This window comes from Nansenia antarctica (assembly GCF_963989245.1).
Source record: "Nansenia antarctica genome assembly, chromosome: 8".
Taxonomy (NCBI): domain Eukaryota; kingdom Metazoa; phylum Chordata; class Actinopteri; order Argentiniformes; family Microstomatidae; genus Nansenia; species Nansenia antarctica.
This window is the reverse complement of record NC_137678.1, coordinates 7,780,041-7,791,240: the sequence shown is the minus strand read 5'-3', so window position 1 is coordinate 7,791,240 and position 11,200 is coordinate 7,780,041.

Here is an 11,200-nt window from a genome sequence, read left to right as displayed (position 1 = left end):
ACCATGTAACCGCAGGGTCTCCGGTTCGATTCCGGCCGGGGACATATCCTGCATGTCATCCCTCCTCTCTCTCTCACCCATCCTTCCTGTCTAAATCTCTACTGTATCTGTCAATAAAATGAAAAATATTTAAACATCTGGAATGCCAATTCAGTGTCCGTGGAACGGTAGTTAGGGTTGCCAACTTTCTCAGGTCAGGGGGTTTGCCGGAATTGCCGCATTTACTCTATACGTACACATGAGGGGGGTCTGTGATTGGATGAATATACGGGAGGGAAGTCCCATATATTCATCCAGCCCAAAATACGGGACAGTTGACAACCCTAATGGCAGTAGTGTTTCATCAGAATAACAAGTCAGGGAAAGCCATAGTTTTGACAGGCATGTTTTAATACAAACAATATAACAATGAAGTGTAAAAAAATACAAAACTTTTTAACTTTTAAATTTGATGCTTCCAACACCACACGGCCTGGCTCTTGCAGTCTGTCCTTACAAAAACAAGGATATCCAAATGAACAACATCCACTGAGGTAATAACAAACGTGTTAGAAAATACAACAATTCTTTTCCCCCCTTTTCTTTTACAAGATTCTCACATGCTCGGGACTGTCCGTCTGCAGACGTGTCAACCCCGAGGCCAGTGCTGATGTTCCTTCATCCCGAAAAATGCAACGTTAACAGGCACGCGGGAAGGTATTTTGACTGGGGGTGCTGAGGTGCTGTCTATATACGCTACAGGGAAAAAAATTGCCAGGGAAAAAATTATAACGATTTCTCTCCCTCCCTCCCTCCCTCTCGCTGATTGCTCGTTCGCTCACACGCACACAGTGGCATAACGACGGGCCCCAATGCACGGGCAATAATAGTTAATCCGTTTGCGGAGGTCGATGTCACAGTTGGTGGGCAGGCCCAGCTTGACCATCTTGTCGAACAGCCAGGCCTCCGTCTTCTACTCCGCGTCCCCCCGTCCTGCCACGCCGCGGCCGGGCCTCTCTTCCCCGCGGCCGGGCCTCTCCTCCCCCCCGCGGCCCGGCCTCTCGTCCCCGGAGCCCCTGGCCGTGTTCTATGCGTTCATGCCATCCTTTGGTAGCCTTGTATGAGACACTTGATACAACATTTCTGTTATCCATTTTGGTTGTGTTATGGTTGTGTTGTCCTCAATGTTTTCAACCGGCAATGTTTGTCTCCTGTTTGTCTGTTTTGTCGTGTGTGTATTTTATTGCTTATCCTGTTCTTATGTAATATGTAATGATTATGTATTATTCAATATGTATTATTATATTTGTATAGTATTATATTATTGAATTGTATTATTGTATTATGATGTATTATGCACTGTGTTGTAACTTAGGACCCCCTCGAAAACGAGATGGTTCATCTCAAGGGGTTTATCCTAATAAAATAAATTTACAACAAATGTACAACTTGAGATGAGCTCTCATCCTTCAACACCTTGAGTCTAGCAGTGGAAGCTAGTGATGTGTCCTTCCGTGCCGAGTCTGCCGACGCTTCGTAGCGTGTGTCGAGTAACCGAGGTGCACCTTTTGCATAACTGGAAGTGCACCTTGCGCCTCCGGTCGGCTGCCAGACCAGAGAGATACTGGGAGAGGATGGAGCCCAGCGGGTCCTCCTTGCATACAGAGTATTCCTGCGCCGAGCCTTTCTCCTTGCCCTGAAGTCGCAGTGTGATCATGCCAGGTCTTTCCTCTGGCTCCTGTCTGTCATCCGCTGCTATGACAACGCAATATATGATGTCAGCGATGCCAAGTCCCAGCTCATTGGCTGTGGACTGGGCAGGAAGCTCCACATCTCTCCTCACCCTGAGTGCGTTTCTCTCTCTCCTTGTTGTCGTCCGATCCAGAGCTAATGGTCTGGACATCGTCGCTGTCAGAGAGGGTCATGACTTCCTGTTTCTTCACTGCCTCTGTCTTCACCGGGAGGGGGTGGCCACTGTGCACACAGACACACAAAACTATTCAACTAATCTGATAAGAGACAATGGTCAGTGATGTCCCCAGGCTCCTAGAACAGAAGACAGGCACTCATCAATATCCAATGACAACACCAGGACACACATCATTCATTTAAGGGACCAGCAGTTGTGTAGGTAGATAGCATTAGCATTGCATCTGATTAGAGGTAGATAGCATTAGCATAATTTGCATCTGATTAGAGGTAGATAGCATTAGCATTGCATCTGATTAGAGGTAAATAGCATTAGCATTGCATCTGATTAGAGGAAGATAGCATTAGCATTGCATCTGATTAGAGGTAGATAGCATTAGCATTGCATCTGATTAGAGGTAGATAGCATTAGCATTGCATCTGATTAGAGGTAGATAGCATTAGCATTAGCATCTGATTAGAGGTAGATAGCATTATCATTGCATCTGATTAGAGGTAGATAGCATTAGCATCTGATTAGAGGTAGATAGCATTAGCATTGCATCTGATTAGAGGTAGATAGCATTAGCATTAGGATCTGATTAGAGGTAGATAGCATTAGCATTAGCATCTGATTAGAGGTAGATAGCATTAGCATTGCATCTGATTAGAGGTAGATAGCATTAGCATTGCATCTGATTAGACGGTACCTTTCATGAGACCCATAGCTTCCACATAATGCACATAAGCTCATCTCTCTATAGATAAGCTCATCTTTCTATAAAAACCTCAGAAACCCTACCTCCAGGTAGTCCCGCTTCTCCTGCAGCTTCTCCTCCTCCTCGGACGTCCGTTTGCGGAGGTCGATGTCACAGTTGGTGGGCAGGCCCAGCTTGACCATCTTGTCGAACAGCCAGGCCTCCGTCTTCTTCTCCGCGTCCCCCCGTCCTGCCACTAAGCCGCGGCCGGGCCTCTCTTCCCCGCGGCCGGGCCTCTCCTCCCCCCCGCGGCCCGGCCTCTCGTCCCCGGAGCCCCTGGCCGTGTTCTATGCGTTCATGCCATCCTTTGGTAGCCTTGTATGAGACACTTGAGATGAGCTCTCATCCTTCAACACCTTGAGTCTAGCAGTGGAAGCTAGTGATGTGTCCTTCCGTGCCGACGCAGATGTTTGTGGTGCGTGTATCGAGGCGCGTGTTGATGACGTATGTTGAGGACGTATGGTGCGCGTATCGAGGCGCGTGTTGATGACGTATGGTAAGAGCGAATAAAAATGAATAAATGAATAAAATGTTGTTGTTCCTAGTAACACAAGCACATGTATTCAATTCAAAGCTTCACACACCAAAGCCACGGTGTCATTAGGCAAGGTTCAGAGATAGGAAATGTTAGAATAGGTATAGCATAGCATAGAGTACAGCACAGTGTTTTATTTGTATAGTATAGTGGATAGTGTACATAGCCTTTATTTATGTAAACCAGCTCTTTTCCCTTCTTGTTTTTAGTTTTTTTCCTAGCACCAGGGGAGCCCCCCCTCCCAAATGTCGTTGTATGGTACCTGTACTATATCAATGACAATAAAGACCATTCATTCATTCATTCATTGTCAACATCATTCTCTTGCATCAGAGCTTTTATTTCGTTCATTTTTCTTGTCAAAGCACTCAGATTCCCTCTGCGTGTCCCAATTAATTTAGTTAATGTTTCATTTGCATTTTGAATTGGACCTTCGTCCGGTTTTGTGTTACTTTCGACGTCCATTACGTCGCACAAGTCCTCTATTTATTTGAGATAGATAGAGCCGTAATGTTGTTTTATTGCATGGAACAACGTGACAGTTTTATATTGACGGTGAAAAGCAGCGCTTTCATTGAGGTACGTAAGCGCTTGAATTCCTTCCCGCACCAATTATTCAATTGTCGGTTTTGACAGGCATCCACGTTATCAACACTTCACAAGCGCTTCCATCAAACATCAAACATTGTATCAAACAATTTGTCCCAGGGCAGAGCAGAGCATGGGCATTTCAGCTTTGTTCTACTCACGAAACGATGGTCATATAGCGCGTTCTGTGATCCACTTGCGTTGTCCTTCCAAACAATAGATACAACGTTTTCGAGCAGGTGCGTAAAGTTTCCACTTGAATGCACCTGCGTTGTCATTCCAAAACAGTACAGCAAAAGTTTCAACTTAAATGTAGAGGCTTCTTAATTATCCAAATAGACTCTACATTGGGTGAGTCGTAGGTTCCAACAAACAGTATCCAAAAAAGGCAGAGTGACGCGTGTATAAAAATAAACACGTTCCTTTATTTACTCAAAATAAATATATCTCCATCAGCATAGTCCACATTAACGATCCTGTCAGTAAGTCTATGCTGCCCACAAAACTGTCCATTAGTATTGAACTGTCAATTACTGTTCACAACCGTGTTGTCCTGAACTGTCAATTACTGTCCACAACCGTGTTGTCCTGAACTGTCAATTACTGTCCACAACCGTGTTGTCCTGGGGGGTATTCCATCAATGTCGCTAAAGGAAAATCCTGGCTTATTTTTGATAACTTCTCGCGAGACTTATCAGAATATGCCTGGATATTTTTAGGAACTCTCGCGAGACTTGTCAGACTAAACCTGGATTTTCTTTTAGCGATGTTGATGGAATACCCCCCTGAACTGTCAATTACTGTCGTTGAAACTTTGTTTGCTCCCAATTAACCATCCCCTTCCTATTCCCTTATATCCCCAATATTCATTCATCCCAACCACCAGGGGGGAATGACCATAAGGAACAATCTAAATAACATAACATAGGGAATATAGACTAGGAAGCAAATCGGGGGACTTTAATCATGTCGACCTGAAGGCAGTACTACCCAAGTTCTACCAGCATGTAAAATGTGCAACGAGAGGAGAAAAAACACTGGATAAGGTATACACCAACATCAAACGTGCTTACAAGGCTAGTCCGCTAGCTCATCTAGGCATGTCTGACCATGTGTCAATCCTCCTGATTCCTGCATACACTACAATGGGGAAAAGTGCTCCCACCACCACTAAGACTGTCAGAACCTGGCCAGAAGGGTCCGCTCCACTGCAGATCTGCCTAAATGACACCCTATGGCAGGAATATGAGCATGAGGACCTGGAACAGTACACGTTGTCGGTTCTGAACCACATAGTGAACTGCACCAACTCAGTCACCGTGGACAAACGGGTCCGGGTCTACCCCAACACGAAGCCATGGATGACTGGGAAGGTCCAAAAACTGATAAATGAGAGGGACAACGCCTTCTTCGCAGGAAAGCGCACACCGCTGTACAGCTCCACCAGGGCCAACCTAAAGCGCGGCATCAAAGCGGCCAAGGCAGAGCACAGAGAGAAGATTGAGGAATGCCTCCTGAGCAACGACTCCAGGCGGATGTGGCAGGGGGTTCAGCAGATGACAAACTTCAGAGCCAACAGGCTCACAGCCGCAGAGGACGACCCCCTGCTGGCGGGTAAGCTGAACACCTTCTACGCCCGGTTCGACGAGGGGCGAACGGAGGTAACCACAACACAAACACCACTCTCTCCAGCTCTCAGCAGCCTCACCCTCACAGAGCATGAGGTGAGACGCGTACTGAAGGCGGTGGACCCCAGGAAAGCCTCGGGGCCGGATGGCGTCCTGGGACGGGTGCTGAGAGACTGCGCCGACCAGCTGGCCGGGGTTTTCACCAACATCTTTAACCAGTCCCTGTCCCAGGCCACCGTCCCACCCTGCCTGAAAACCTCAACTATCATCCCAGTCCCGAAGAAAAGCACGGTGAGCTTCCTAAACGACTACCGCCCGGTGGCACTCACACCAATCATCATGAAGTGCTTCGAGAAACTAGTCCGGGCCCACATACTCACACGCCTCCCGCCCAACCTGGATCCATACCAGTTCGCCTACAGAGCCCACAGGTCCACAGAGGACGCCATAGCGACGACTCTCCACGCCACTCTATCCCACCTGGAGAGGGGAAACAGCTACGCGAGACTGCTCTTCGTGGACTTCAGCTCCGCCTTCAACACCATCCTTCCAGACAGGCTAGTGACCAAACTACTAGACCTGGGTCTATCACACTCTATATGTGCGTGGATCAAGGACTTCCTGACCGACCGCCCCCAGAGGGTGCGGGTGGGTCCCCACACCTCCACAGCCCTCAGCCTCAGCACTGGGTCACCCCAGGGCTGCGTGCTAAGCCCCATCCTCTACAACCTCTACACCCACGACTTCACCCCCGTCCACCCCAGCAACTACATCGTAAAGTTTGCAGACGACACCACCGTGGTGGGATGTATCTCGGGGGGGGGACGAGGCGGCGTACAGGGATGAGGTAGAGCAACTGAGCAAGCTGTGCAAGGTTAACAACCTGCTGCTAAACAAGTCAAAGACCCAGGAATTCATCGTAGACTTCAGGAGGAAAAAGTCAGAGATCCAGCCCCTGCTCATCGACGGAGAGAGCGTGGAGAGAGTCTCAACCCTCCGATTCCTGGGACACAACATGCGGGATGACCTGGCCTGGAAGGACAACACTAAAGGCACCATCAAGAGGGCACAACAGCGGCTATACACCCTGAGATGCCTCAGGAAACAACACAACAAGCAGGAGATACTGGTGGCCTTCTACCACGGCGCAGTGGAGAGCATCCTCACCTTCGGCATCTCCAACTGGTTCCACAGCTGCACAACAGCGGAGAGAAACGAGCTACAGAGAGTCGTGAGAACAGCACAGAAGATCACCGGCGCCCCCCTCCCCTCTCTGGAGGAGCTGTACAACACACGGTCTCAGGAGGGCCTCCAAGATCTCCAGGGACCCGACCCACCCTGGGCACGTACACATTGTCAAGCTGCCCTCGAACAGGAGGTACAGGACCCCGGCCGCTAAGACAAACAGACTGAAGGACTGCTTCTACCACAGGGCCGTCAAGGCCCTGAACACAGAAAAGGCCTAAGTTCTGGGCCCAGGACAGTCCGGACGGATTGTATGGCAGCTAGTGCTGAGGCACAAACATGTACATTTTCAAGCCTGCAAACTGTGACACTTTAAAATAATGTGAAAAAATACTCTTTGTGCAATATGACAACCCTAGTTGACTATCTGTGCAGTATAGTACAGTGGATTGTGTACATAGCCTTTATTGATGTAAACCAGCTCCTTACCTTCTTGTGATTTTATGCATCTATGCTTTTTCTAAAATGTGTTTTCTTTTTCCTTTCCTAACACCAGGGGAGCCACCCCTCCTAAATTTCGTTGTTTGGTACCTGTACTGTAGCAATGACAAATAAAGTCCATTCCATTCCATTCCAAATATTATCATAATTAAATTAAAGCAATCAATATCATAAATCAATAACTAAAAAGTCATATTAGAAGATTAACATAAATAACATGTAGGACTAAAATGGCTCCTACAGCCACTCTTGACCGAATGCAGGCAAATCAGCATGTGGCCTTTCAGAGCTGAATAACTTTGGTAGTGGCTTGGCAGGCGCAGGCGCTCGAAGCAGGTGGCGGAAGTTGGCAGGCTGGATGGGGAGTGGACTATTTCAAGCCTGAGGACTGGGGATGGTACTTCCCACCCAACCCAGAACCTCATTGAAGCCCCCCCTCCCAAATTTCGTTGTTTGGTACCTGTACTATATCAATGACAATAAAGACCATTCATTCATTCATTCATTCATCAGCTGGCGGAGATCATCTGACGAAGCTAGGATGAAAGAACAGTAAAGAGATTCATACATTTCTTAGAAAAACACAATTAGATTGATTTTGCACAGCCCAGTTATAATTCTTTAAAATATACCTTCAATGAAAGTGCGGAAAAACACAGTAATCAGCCTTATTGTCCCTTCCGGTACGTTGTCGTCGTCATGATCCTCATCGTCAGTGTCTGTGGCCTTTGCCTCTGGCCACTTTATGGACTGCAGGACCATCTATAATAAATAGTGTGAGTACAGTGACAATACAGTCAGTAAGCTAACAGCAAGCTAATATCACTACGGTTTCTGCTTTTCATTTAACTACAATTAGTCGTCAAATTTCTGGTTTGAACAGGCGAATCTGATTTGACTCACAAAATTCTGAGTCGGGTACAGCCAGTACAATGTAAGAAATGGCATAAGACATTAGGCAACCTTATTGGTTATCGTGAGGGACTAGGAGTGGGGCACGGATGTGTCCATTGACATGAAACTATCCTCAAGCGTTTTCCATCACTATTAATTCACCTCAGGAGTGATGTCCACATCTGACTCCCTTGGGAAGAGTAGGGGCACCACATCTGGCCTGCATGAGATGAGTGGCCAGATGCCTGTCTCATTTAGGCCCTTCCTTAACTGCTTTACTTGGCACTTCACTCGATTAAGGACCTGTATATTTGAAGCAAGGGATAACGTATGGTCGACCAGTCAGGCCATTGTCCAATCAGAATCAAGTATTTCAGAGTAGTGTAATAAGCAAAAAAGACAGTGACAGGAATGATTCAAAAATCCCCACAATGTGTCAAAATGCAAGATAGACAACCACCGTGCCATCCACTGGGCCATCACTTCCCACAACTGGAGGACAACAGCTACTGTAGTTTTCCAAATATGTATTCATAGGGCAATGATTATTCAGTACGAGTACAATACCGCATGAACGAGGAGCTGCTGGAAGACTATCAGTCTATTAGACTTGAGTGGGGACTGGCAAATCCCAAGCCAGGCACAGGTCCTGAACCGACGTTGCCTCCTCTTCAGAGAGCTCTTCCTTGAGCAGCTTTAAGACAATATAAATATTAAAAGTATTATTTTAAGTAGTACAGTACATATCCAAGAACAGCAGATTTCATGCATCTTCTGTACCAGGGGTTTTCAAAGTCTGGCATCCCCTCAGAACTGATTTACAAAATGATATTTCGAAATAATAATCAATAGGACCACAAACATGTCATCAACTCAAAAGGAACAGCCCTTGCTGTTTAAAGATAGTCTACTGTACATGAACATGAGCCATCAAATCACAGCCCTTGCCTTTTAAAAGGTTTTGGGCCAGAAACTCAAGCCTGTTAACATTCTCAGACTTTAGGGAGGAAAGGGGGGCATGTAACAATGTTCCTGCCCGTACTAAAGACCTCTCGATTAATCGTGGCCTTTGTGATTAATTGCAGAGGTAATAATTGTGATTTCGATTAAATTCACTAGGGTAATGTGAGGCCATTGTAAAGCCGCATTGGGTACCGCTATAAATGCAATCCACTATCATTATTATTATACTAATGATATTTATTTTGTTCAGTTTGAGAAATCCCCACGATTGTTCAAAGGCATTTTCTGCACATTAAGTTTCTCTGTGCCTCCCTTGAAATACTGGCACCTGCGCGCCTCAAGCTTGAAATCCCCTGTTGTACACTCACCAGAGAGATCTTTTCACGATATTCCAAGTCTGGACAGTCCAGCAAGGTCAGGTGTGATGCTGCGGTTTCCTTCGTTCCACCTGTGATCATATTGACTACTGCCGGGCTAAGTCCAGACAGTGTCGGACCCCCGTGAATGAAGGAATGCCCGATCATCCGCCCTGCCATCAGGTACAGGTCACTCTCTATAAGAACTGCAGCAGCACAAGGGACACAGTGATCCCTCTCTCCTGTGAACAGGGTTGTCACTGCTGTATCATCTGAAATGACATTGTTGGGTAACAATTGTGAATCAAGTTTCGTATTAATTCATGTCAATTACATGATTTCAGATTAAGCATCAACTATGGAGACAAGCTCCCACCTGCAACTACTCCATGCCGCTGCTGCAAAACGAAAATCAAGACCATCAATGACACCCTACACCCCTACTGTCCATCCCTTTTAAATCGTTTTGTACAAACCTAGGTTGAGAGCAAACCCACTCTTGAGCTTCTCAATCATGAAGGCAAGGGTGTGTCTGTTGACACCTTTTCCTACAGCAGAATCACCTACAAAAACAAAAACACTAAGCATTAAGCCTTACACTTGAATAAAGCCTCACAATGAATACAACCTGGAAAGTCTTCAAATCTGGAACATGAACTAAAGTAAAACATAGCTTTCCAGGTTTTACTTAATCTACTATCTAGGTGCAACAGGCCCTGGAGACCTTTGATAACTTTAAAATGAGAAAGAGAAATAAAATGTACAGTAATGCCACACCTGGAATCCTACACCTGAGTGGAGAGGCCCATTTTACGTCGTTCTCCTTGTAAAACGATATGAGGCTTCTTTCCTGCTCATCTGATTCATCAGACGCATCAAGTGTGAGAAACAGGGTAGGTTGTTGGGCGTTCTGCTGCAGCAGTTCTTTCAGGAAGAGAGTTTTAGACTCCCGTGGGTCTGCGACAGTTTTCCATGCAAAAAAAAAAAAAAAAAAGATCACCTCAACCCTGTCCTTCATCAACTCCACTTGTTACCTTCTCTCTCTTCTCAAAATGTAGAGGTAGTAACTGACATGGCTGTGCCTGTTGTCCATGGACTTGGTGTAGCTGGCCCTGGCGTCGATGGCCCAGGTGGATGATCTTCGTCTTCGATCCTGGGAAGACGATTTCAAAACAGACAATCAAAAAAATACGAGGTTTCTCGCCTTTTTTTTTTCTTCTTCTTTTTCTTCTGAGTGGGGCAGTCCCACTCATTTTTTTAAATTTTTTTTTTTAATTGTGACAGAGACAGTAGAGATTTGACAGGAAGGATGGGTGAGAGAGAGAGAAGGGATGACATGCAGGATATGTCCGTAGCCGGAATCGAACCGGGAACTCTGCGGTTACATGGTCAGCGCTTAGTCCACTACGCCACCTAAGCGCCCCCTCGCGGTTACTTCTGTGATGACGCGCTCGAACCAAATATGGTCTTCATGCGTCCGGGTGTCGCGAACGCAGCTGGGCCCTTCTCGAATGAGAGGCCGTTGTAAAGCGCTTTGGAGCAGCAAAAAAGGCGTTAATAAGTGCAGTCCATTTACCATTTACTTGCTCTGGGTCTCGATTCGGACTTTCATGTGAGAACATGACCTTAGAACGGGGTTGGTCAGGCTGCAGTCTGCCTTAGGTCTGAGGTCCCGGCAGTGGTGTGCCGTCAGGGCCAGCAAGGCCTTCTCTGCTGGCCTAAACATCATCAGAATATACATTTTATTTTAATATATATTTTCCACAAATATGTATTAATGATTCCCCATAGTCTATTCTCTTCATTTCATAGCTTTCCTCTTGGTTGCGCTGCTTCCAGTCTCCGATTGAGATTTGGAGGGCTGGCCTTTATGTTAGAGCTTTTATCCAATCAAAATGTGTTGCT